At 35.1% G+C, this 11,552-nt stretch overlaps 1 long non-coding RNA gene across 1 annotated transcript; it reads right to left on the bottom strand.

The window, feature by feature from the left end:
- Nucleotides 1-3,159: 3,159 nt before the first annotated feature.
- On the bottom strand, nucleotides 3,160-11,252 carry LOC135407089 (uncharacterized). The gene is made up of 3 exons (XR_010426692.1): nucleotides 10,843-11,252; nucleotides 5,266-5,633; nucleotides 3,160-3,305 (listed from the first exon to the last, which is right to left on the bottom strand). It is a non-coding gene; the product is annotated as an uncharacterized LOC135407089 (long non-coding RNA).
- Between the last annotated feature and the right edge of the window lie 300 nt (nucleotides 11,253-11,552).

Below are 11,552 nucleotides of genomic sequence, written 5' to 3'. Positions count from 1 at the left end.
TTTTTGTTATCCTGCCACTCTTTATTACTCCTTAGACTCTTTGGTGATAGGATAATAGCCTTTCCACTATTCAGGGCTACTGACATTGTAAACTGAATGGGATCTCTGAATAATATGGCAGTGCAAATAACAATAAATGAACTAGCTTTTTTAGTAAGTAAAAATGTATTTTTAGAGTAACTAACATTGATTCTCATAATTTGCTTAAAGATATTTGCCCTGTAGAGGCAGACATTCTCTATTTGCCTTGAAGCAAAAAGCCACAGATAAATCTTTCAGTAAAATATCTCATTATTTTATTGAAAATAATCATTTGGACCCACAATGTTATTTGTGACCCAAACAGCAAATTCTATTTTCCTTAGGAATGACTGAAGCTTCAGTTTTCTCGCTGCTGAGTTCAAGATTAAGTGCAAGAATTGGTTGTGCTGGTTTTTATGTGAGATTAATTTACACGTTGATAGCCCCGTTGCCAGAACACAGGAACAGTATTTGTGGTGCTCTAAACATGAAGAAACTTGGATCAGGACCAAAATCCTTCAGGATGACTGGGTGGTGGAAGATTTCCAGTGTTGTAGTTAATTTAAATGTCTCTAATAATATCCTCATATTTATAAAATCAGATTGCACCAGGAAACCCTTCAAAAGCCATGGACCCGCTTCACCCCTCACATCTCAGTTTTTATTCATTCCTTCTCCTGCACATAGATATTTTCCAGTACTCTCAATGCATTTAAGATATAAGTAAGTAGTATACTTTGCCTGGAAGGCAGCTGTTACAGTGAATGATGAGAGAAATTGTTAAATAATATTTCCACATTATTTCAGTGTTACAGCAGGGAAATTCGTTACAAAGATGTTACAGTTCTACCATTTAAGCTCATCTTTTGTGAGAGCCCTAACAGTTTGATATCAGTCCTCACCCAGGAAAAGATACACAGAAACAGCTGAAATCCCTTCTTTAGTTGATGTTTTTTTTCTTTTCTTTCTGGGAAATAATTGGAATACTTGTGTAAGGGCAAATCTTGTGGGCATGGGTGCCCTGTTTTTGCATAGCTTTGGAAATTAAAGTCATGTTCTATCTTCTTTAAGACTAAGTGAAGGTCTAGTATTTCTAAACTAATATCCTTTCTATTAACAGCCTTAAGATAGGGGTTTTTTTAATTATTTAGCACTAAGAAACAAAACATCTCACAAACATTGTTGTTAACTTTTAAGGAATGAAAAATTAATTGGAAAATCTGCAGTGAAACCTCAAACTAACTACAATATCAGAGAAGGGAATGGTCTGTAAAACGTTTAAAGAAAAGTACACCTTTAACTGCATAAATTGGCTGTAATTTTACTTAACTGCTTTCTTTCTAGACAGAATATGGTTCTGATATTTCAAAGTGTCTGCAAAAAACCTTGAAAAATGGTAAATCTGGTTGCTCAAAATAGGATAACAAATGTTGTGTCTCATAAATGCATGGGGAATGCACCTAAAACATCTGGAAAAGCTGTGCAATGATGCAGATTTCTGCAGCAAGGAGAAAGTCATATTATGGTTCTGCCATGCATATATTTTGCTATATAGATGATTTGTGTAAGGCAATAACTGATCTTTTTTGATTTTCTCGTCTAATTGTACAGATGGAAATATAATTGCTCCAGATCAAAAAAAAAAAAAAAAAAAAAAAAAAAAGAGAGACTGTAGCTCTTTTTTTGTCCTCTTTTCTTAATAAAAAAGTCTTTTGGGGTCAAAATCCCACTGGCATCTTTTAAAGTTTCATGTATGGGACGTTATTTCAAAATGAATCAACACTTTTAGAATGTCAAAGAAAATGCTTTTGTTTTACAAAGGACTTTTGAGCATACCAATCTCAAGTTGTAAAGGATTCATGAGTTGCTATAACTGAGTCAGATACCAGTATTTTTTTGCCAGTTTTACTGATTGAGAATATTTATCTGTAGATCAGTAGAAATTATTAAGGATTATTAATTACTTAATGCCCGCTAATTGATGTTAAAAAACTGTTGCTGATGACACTCATGTTTGAACCAGTACCATGACAATTAATCTAAGGAGAAGGTCAAAGTTTGATGGCTTGTCTTCATTAGTATGAGCAAAATATTAGTTTTATTTCTTTTCATATGTACTTTCTTGAGACTGATTCTTTAACCACTGAAAAAAATATTACAATAAACAGCACATAAAGTAGTAAGTTAATTGACAGTCATCTATATTCTTTCAAGTGGAGCCTCAGTGTATGCACAGGTGTTGATTTTGGTTTCTGGAACTCTGGAAGTTTTATAGAGATAAAAGCACTGCTTTTGTGGAGCCAGTGAGAGAGCAGTTAAAATAACAACTGATCTTTGGTTAAAAGTAAATAAAAAAATAGCTTAATATGGCCAACAATGGTAGTCTTTACATCCTTGTGGATCTGAAGCTGTGCCTGAGGAATTACACTCACCAATGCTGTTAACAATGCTGTCAGACAGGAAACTTGTTGTTTGCTACTTTAAAGATAATGTTTTTACATGCTATTCACAAAGTTGTGGAGTCTTTACAAACTAAATGACATATTTGTTAAACTACACATGAACCTGTCATAAAATAAAAATATAAGGAAATGTTAGCTTAATGCATGGTATTTCTCTCTTCACACACTGAAAAATAAAGTCAGATAGTTGTGGGCTTCTTTTAATTTTAAATTCGGAGACTTTCAGAATAAATCTGGTGTGAATTATTGTAATAGCAATATTTTCTCTTATTCTCTCTTCCTCCAAGATTCAACAATGAGGAATGATGATTTCTTGTTTATTGCTATTGGAAATCTTGGTTATATGTCTTCCCCTTCAAATCCTGTGTAACAGTAGCTGCTCAGCACTCACAGTTTGTCTGCCTAATGGAACTACTTAGTAAGATCTGAACAAATAGTGAACTGAAAATTTGGAATCCATATTTTTACCTTAAAAAGTGCTTTATATATAGCAAAACTCTAGGAAATATAAACTAAAAATAAATCCACAGCTTGGAATCAAACAATAATTAAAACTGAAATATATCCACGCTGAAATCAGAGAAATTAAATTGTATAGGAACTAGCTAGAAACTACCTCACTCATTTACCAGAAGCTGTCAAAATCAACAGCATGAAGATCAGCAAGATGTAATGCCTTTTTCCAAAAGAAATTTATTTCTTATTTTAGATACTATATTAACCTTATTTCAAGGAAATCTGACGAGAGAGGTCATCATTTCCTTAGTGGAGTTGCTCTTGAATTACGTGTTGTAAATATACCATGGAGTCATTCACTAAATGCTGTAAGGAAAAAAATTCTGAGTAGCTGGTCATTAAGTAAGCATGGAGTGAGACAGTTATTCTCAGGGAAAAAAAATAGTGCATGTAATTAAAAACTCTGCTACTATTGCACACAGAAGGTGGGCAATTAAAGGGTTTCTCAACACCTTAGTTCTATAGTTCCTAACTTCTCAGTCCCGGGTGATGCATTCCTACCAATAATTTTATGGCACAGTTTTTTAATGTTTGAGAAACAATCACACTACAGTTGTCTGAATGATTTTAATTTTGAATTTGGAATTTTCAGGCATATCTTTTACTCCACGTAATTTTTCCAATTAATTTTTCCAATGTAATTTTTCCAATTCCAATGCCTAACTGTTGCAACAATGAACTCTAAAGGAAAAAAGTATCCTGAAACTAAAAAAAGTCCTGTTAAATATATTACAGTGACTGTCTTTTGATTTTCTGGAACACAGAACACAATGCTATTGATTTTGAAGACAAAGCAAATTGGTTTCCTGACTACTGTTACAACATAAAGAAATTAAGCAACTATTCAGCTTGATAATCTATTTCCTTTACTTGGCAACCGGGAAGGAATAATTTACACTGTTTTGCAGAACAAACAGAATTGCTTTCTGCTTTTCACATTACACAAGTCCCTCAGAATTATTTTCTAGAAAATGCTGATTTTATGCAAATTGTATAGTGAAGCTGCCACCTCTACAAAAGCAGAGAGCTTAGAAAATATGTAGCTATATGCTAATAGCCTGTCATGTGTAAGCTCCTGTGTAGCTGGCCACTATCAGAGGTTTGTGATAGACTCCAAATAATCACTCTCATCTCTGGTTTGGACATGGGTCACCTAAAAGCAAGCACAGGCAAGGATTTAAACAGATTGTGGCTTTATTAGCTCAATGTATCTAAAAATTTCCATGGGCCCAGTGTTTGGATACTAAAATTTTTCTTTCTGCCTGGTAGTGACTGACACAGTGACTGGAGGCAGAAGTGCAAGTTCATTTTCTTCTTTGGTCTCAGGCTTCTGAGTCACAAACAGCCACGAACCATAATGAGCTCCAAAAGCACTAGAATTCAAACTTATGTTTCTGTCCTCTAAAAACACCACAACCCTGGGATCCATGAAAGTGGGAAAATTGGCACTGTCCTCTTATAGTTGGTGTAATGGGAAAATTTCCTTCTTTATTCCAGAAAAGGCAGTGATAAAACTATGATAAAACTATGTTTTAAAAAGATTATCCTACCTTACCTGAAGAATATATTCCTTTGAGAATAACTCAAAGTTATTCAACAGTGACTATAGTTACTGTTGAATTGCATGCTTTTAATTTGCCTTTAAAACCCCTCCTTTTTCCACTGAAATATTGATTTCTACCACATACTATTATTATGAGTGCAGGATGGTTCCTTCATATAAAGTCCTGTACAGAGATCATGAATGAAAGTTTGTTTATGGCCTGCAGGAGTTCAGCAAGTATTTGAGAAGGACAAATAACATTCCTGCTGGCACAAGAACACCGCGGTGTTTTTGCAGTAGGTACAATATATCTAATAATCTAATAAAAATATCTAGCTAATAACCAAATAGAATAGTACTTTCTGGAGTAGGAATTTCTAAATGGAAATGGATACACTGTTCTGTTAAGGTCTGTCTCATCTTCTTTCTAAGATGTTTAGGACTGACTTGTTTTGAATATTCTACATAAAAGGAAGATTCTGCAATAAATTTATAAAATAGGTTTGCAGTGATAAAGCAGACCTGCTGTCTTTGTGAGCAGCCTCCAAACCTTCATTTTCCTGAGGAAGACAAACTTGTCAGCTAGGGCAAGCCAATCCAAAAAATCTGGTGAAAGGAAACCAAGACAGTGAGTGGTCATTCACTGCTAATTTCCCTCCATATGTGTTTTGGGGAAGAAAACTTTTAGTTAAACTGGAATTTTGTTATGCCAAGTACGCGTACCTTGTTCCTTCCATGGTACTGATGGTCCACAGCCTGATCCAGCATTCCTAGATTTTGGTCAGGTGTGTATTTTCTGAGAAGGGATAAGGGGTTTGCAGAACTCTGTTTAATAACTGCCAGTGTAGGATGTATGTGAGAAGGTTAGGCCAACCTATAAACCCATCTTTCTTCCTCATCTGACTGCTCTGGGACTTATTTACCTATTTTGAAATGCAAACTAGAAAATACCCAGTCACATCACAAAACACAAGTAATCTTCTTTTCTTTTGCTACGGCAGAGCTTTCTTTGAGGTAGGTGCCATAAAAACTTGGATGTTTTTGTCAATTGAATGTCAGCTTATGGGCCCACTGATATCCTGTAGTCATGGCTGAAACAATAAAGAAGTTTACCTCTACAGAACCAGAAAAGGAAAATTGTATAGCAAAAAAACTAATGGTAGCTATTTGAATACAAACATAGTTTAAATTTTCTTCCCTTTTTAAGAGATCATGATATTCTGTCTATTTTCTCTCTGATAACATGACACTTCTACATAACTTTGGTGAGTATTGTTATTATTGAAAGGACTTTTAAAGCCTGTATTTCCACCAGTGGCACTGTGCCCCAAATGTCTCAGTTCTGCTATAATTTAGAAGTGCTGAGTAGCACAGCACTCTGATTTTAGAAAGTTTGTAATCAATAATCTGCAGCTGAATTACTGGAAAATTTTGCCAGCTTCTATTTGAATTCATAATCCTTTTTGTTACAGAATGTGGGGGGAAAAAAACCAGAAATAAAGGGGTTTGTGCATCTTCATTACTGCTGCTTTTTTCAAATCTATTTTTTACCTCATCAAAATTTAAAAGTGTCATGTGTGACTTGAAAAGTTATACAAGAAACTTTAAAAACCCTGGAAATGTTGGACTTAGTATATGACTATGACTTTTGCCCTCAATATTACAGCTATTTTTTAAAAAAAAATAATTTAAAGAAAAAAAAAATCAGTGATAAATCCAGTGAAAAATGTACACATTTATAGTGACCGGATCTTGGCAGGAAGACACATCATGCAAAGCTAAAGCAAAGTTTAACTGTAAGAGGATAAAATAATTAACTGCAGCTGAGGGTTTGCCAAAGATTTGTCTTGAAGATATTCATGGGGGTTTCTAAAATAAAGTAAAATTATTTGAGTAAGTTTGAAGAATGGGTTCATTAAATTATTATATTTATATCTAGTCTTTGAGAATTCAGAAATGCTTACTAAGTGATTCATTGAATATTTGTGTAGAAATTGGAAACCACTGTAAATTTGCATGTGTCCTTGTTTCTTCTGAAAGTTCAGGGCTGTTAAATCTTTCTCCAGTTAGGAAGCATTTTTGTTTTTGCTTAATGAGATTAAATGGAAATATTCCAAAGCCACAAAGCATTTAAGTACCTCATTCTCTCAGCATCCTGATTTCATTCCAGAACTGAAATGCCAAATTCTAGACTGCATTTTGTGTTGTTAATCTTTTTGTGTTTGAAGGAGTCATCTCAGGAACACTTAAATCATTATAGTAATATATTAGCTGCATGCCTATGGGTGAGTGAATTATTTAGCCATGTGCAGTAGCACTGCATTTTGATATATTTAGATCAGTAGCTCTGTGTTTCTAAACTAGAGTTTAGTTCTATATTTCATTCTTTGATTTCCCATATGCCATCTGGTCGGATTAAACAGAACACATTTAGTTATTATCTTTATTAACCTTACAGTTCAGGAGTGGCAAGATCCCAATTCAGGTAAAGAGAAACTATCAATATTATTGACTGTAAATCTGTTGCCAAACTACAGAACACTCAGCATATCTGTAGGTGAAAAGGACAGCTCACCAATTGCTGAATAAATGAAATTAGAAGAATTACCAGAGTCTTAATGAAGGGGGGTATCTGCTTCCCATATCATATTTGGGTTATTTTATTTCTTCTCTTGCAAATATATTTTTGCAATTACTTCTGTGCCATCCAGGTTGGAACATTTCTTTGTCTGTCAACCACAGTAAGAGTAAGAGACATGGTTTTACTCTTTTTCCTTGTAGTTTGTTTGTTTTAGTTTTTGTTTTCTGTTTGTTTGTTTTGTTTTGTTTTGTTTTTTATTTTGCTTTTTTGTTTTTTTTTGTTTGTTTTTTTGTGTGTGTTTTGTTTTGTTTTGTTTGTTTGTTTGTTTTTGTTTTTTTTGTTCCCCTTCCAAGAGCCTCTGTAGACAGCAGAAGAGATACACATGATACCTATGCCATAGCTCTCCTGATCTCTTTGGCCCTTTCAGAATTGTGCTGGGTCCTGTTAAAAGGAATCATACATACACTTGCTGTATGCTAGTGCTGTAGAATGACACATTTATGGGTTTTTCTACCAAGTTTCGTGAGAGCATCATACAATACATGTATCTTAAATTCCTTATAATTTTGGTTTTCTGATTTTCTAGGCACTGTCCAAGATTCATCTACTTTCAAAATACTAAGCAGTAGCTTCTTTGATGGTTTCCCTCATCTTCTCTCTTTTTAAGGTGATTTTGCCAAGGCATATCTAGTTGTGAGCAATACTTATTTACTTTTTAAAAATTTCCTTTTTTAAAATTTACATTACAGTGCTTACATTTTTTTTTGCACGTGAATACATATAAAGTTTGTAAGTGAAAAAAGTAAGCTGTACAAAGAAGAGAAAAATACAGATACTTTGAGAAAAGTGACAAAAGGACAGAATTTTTGGGGTTAAACAATTATAGGGAATATTAAGAGAATAAGAGCAAAACTAATACGCCATTATAATGGAGTAGTAATTTCATGAAAATGGAGGGACGGAAGTAAAAGAAAATTTAATTTAAAAATGCAAGAGAAATACAGTCCAAAAAGAAAATGTCTCATTTTTATATACGTGGAACTTGCTTGAGATCCTTAATTCTTTTTCCTTTGCATTATATTTCTTCAAAGAGACATTCTGTTCATAACCAATTAAAATGGAAAGACGAATGAAAAGGAATATTAAAAAATTGACTCCTTCAGGTCCCTGAATACAGTGAACCCATTTCAGGGTCAGTCCTCTGAGAGATTATTGAGTCCTTCCCAAGCTGTGGAGAGACATTGGCTCCTTTGGGAAATTATCTGTAAAGTATGCTCACAGAGCACTCTGTGATTTCTGTCTTGTTTTTCCTGATAGAAATAATAATTGTTTTGTTAAGTTTGAATTTTCCATATAATATCAAGGTAAAAAAGAAAGGACTGAGGGATGTGACATTTTTTTCAACTAGAGTGAGATGTTTTCTATTTGCTCCATTCACCTATTCAAGGAAATGGCAATGTCTATCATTTCCATAGCCTGTAATCATTAGTGATCTTTGTTATAATATGAAAAAAAACTCAAACAAATAAGCTTACAATTTTAAGTCTTTCTCTGAAGCTGGAAGACTTATTGATTTTCCTGACAATTCTTTTATACTCAAGGCTATCCCTTTCATCCCTAGACAAATATTCTGTCTTTTAGGTTTTCAATACTAATTATTGAAGAAACATGGAGATCTAGATAAAGCACGTAACAACTTGTTTTAACCTCCCAATTGGTGTTTAAGACACCTAAAATACATGCTAGAAACTGTTCTGTATCTTTCTGTTTAGTTCTTATGTTGTGTCTCTTGCCACGATTTCTACCCATTACAGTGTTTTATTTTACAAGTCTGTCCTGACCTGCACATTAATAAGAAAGTCCTCTCAGTAATGTGTTAAAATTACTCATTTCTGCCTACAAGAGATTTTCAAAGTAAATTGTTCAGTGACTTAACAGCCCTAATTGTATTTTCTCTTCAGATTGTGAGAGGAAACAAGCAAAAATGTTAATGCAGTGGTCAGTGCATCTGAGCTGCTTCCTCCTGTATACTTCTGATGCAAATTGTTTGCTGTGATATGCAAATTGCCTATTTGTTTTTATTCTGTTTCTGGCTTAGAAGGAAAATTGGAGAAGTTGTTTTTGTTGCTAAGTGGTATATATTATCCAAACCTGCTTTCCAGAAGGCATTAGTATGCCTGTCAAATGCATATTTTTCTAAAACTATTGAGAATAATGAGGTAGAATTATTACTTGTACTGTGTATGCCTGCATTGAAGGCACTTTATTAACTACAAACATGGATAATATTATGAGTTCATCAGTTTTCACACAAAGGTTTGCAAACATTATTGTCTAAATTTCAGATGAAAAGACATCATTTTGTATTGAATTAGTCAGGGTCAATAAAGGATGAGTTTGGTTGTCAGGACAAAAGTGTGTTTTAACATTATTTAAATAAAAATTGTCTAGACCATAAAACCAAAATTGCTGTCTCAGATTGCTATAAGATGACACTTGAAGTTTAGTTTGTCTAGATAATGTCATAAGTCCAGATGTCTCTGCAGAGAAGCTGTGAGAGAAAATTTTCACAACAGCTAAAAGGCATTAAAGTATTGTGGTAAGGCAGTTCCAAGCTCAACCACACATTAGTGTGATCCTGTACCACTGTCGATTTCATTTCACAAAAAAAAATCTGAAATTGAAATGGATGCCAAAAACACCAAGGGAAGTCAAAGTAACAAGTTGAATTAACCCAGTCCATTACTTGATGAGGTCAGTGACTTCACAAATAGGAATGTAGAAAGATAATCAATTCCTTCTTTGCCCCTGTATTGAACACTGATGATGAACCCTTGGACCACTGGAGTTTGAGCTGGAAGACCACAACTGGGTGTTGATAAACCCCCAGATGACTCTGAACTTGTTCAAGACTTGCTACTCTAGCTGGGCCCATATAAGTCCATGGGCCCCAGTGGGATTCACCCCAGTGTGTATTTATAAGCAGAATTATCCCATTCTAGGTGGAAAATCTGGCACTTGCTCTTGTTAAATTGCTCACAATTGGTGATAGTCCAGCTCTCTAGTGAATCCAAATCTCTCTGTAAGGCTTCTCTACTCTCAAGAGCTTCTCTACTCTCACAGCTCCTCCTCATTTAATATCATTTTTTCAACTAGAGTAAGATTTTTATTTCCTCAACTCACCCATTCACGACAATGGCAATGTCTATCATTTCCATAGCCTGTAATCATTAGTGATCTTTGTTATAATATGAAAAAAAACTCAAACAAATAAGCTTACAATTTTAAGTCTTTCTCTGAAGCTGGAAGACTTATTGATTTTCCTGACAATTCTTTTATACTCAAGGCTATCCCTTTCATCCCTAGACAAATATTCTGTCTTTTAGGTTTTTAATACTAATTACTGAAGAAACATGGAGATCTAGATAAAGCATGGCCAATGTCATTGTGAGATCTTTCTCTATTATTTTTCAGTGGTCTTGGGGAGTCTGGAGAGGTCCCCATTGTCTGGCAGCTGGTAAAGGGTGTCCCAGTTTTCAGGAAGGGTAAAAAGGAAGATCCTGGTAATTATAAGTCTGTCAGCCTCACTTCAGTGCCTGCCAAAATTGCAGAGGCTGTTATTCTGTGGGACAAATACAGTGTCACACAGAGGCTGTGACAAATACAGTGCAGTCATTGCTAGTCACAGCCAGCTTGGGTTCAGGTAAAATCTTGCTTACATAGCTTCCTTTTATGACTAGATCACCCATCTAGCTGGCCAAGGGAAGCTGGTACATGTGGTGGTTTGGGATTTTAGCAAAGCTTTTGGTACTGTCTCTCACAGTATCCTTCTGGATAAAATGTCCAGCACAGAGATGGACAAGTCCACAGTGTGGTGGGTGAACAACTGGTGGATGGGTCTGGTCCAGAGGGTTGTAGTAAAGGCTGTTACACCAGGCTGGTGGCCAGCCATCAGTGGGGTTCCCCAGAGCTCAGTTTTAGGGCCACTGCTCTTCAGTGTTGTGGTGGTTTGGTCTAGGCCTTCCTTGGTGACCAGTTTGTAACCAAGGAAGGGCCCAGATTTACCCGGTATTCCCTACGATTTTTACGTCAGCCAGACTATAAGAAAAAAGGAGGAGAGGCCTTCGCTCTCTTTCCATCCAGCAGCTTGGAGATGCAGGTTCCCTGCTGTTGAGTCTGTCGGGTTGGGGAGCGAGGCCTGGTGAGGCCTTGGGAGGCGGAGGTTGCCGGCGATCGGTCCAGCGTGACTTTCTGTTGTCCCAAGGAGAGTAGTAAGATAGTTTTTTAGCCAATTCTTTTACTTGCTAGATATTGGGCTACTAATCGGGATATATATATATTTATTTTGGTTTTGTTCCTTTTCACTTCCCTCTTCCCTTTCCCTTTTGAAATTATATATATATTTCATTTGTATATAACTGTAACATGT

The sequence above is a fragment of the Pseudopipra pipra genome, chromosome Z (genome assembly GCF_036250125.1).
Source record: "Pseudopipra pipra isolate bDixPip1 chromosome Z, bDixPip1.hap1, whole genome shotgun sequence".
Taxonomy (NCBI): domain Eukaryota; kingdom Metazoa; phylum Chordata; class Aves; order Passeriformes; family Pipridae; genus Pseudopipra; species Pseudopipra pipra.
Note: the sequence above shows the minus strand (reverse complement) of the source record. Positions and strands in the feature narration are given on the sequence as shown.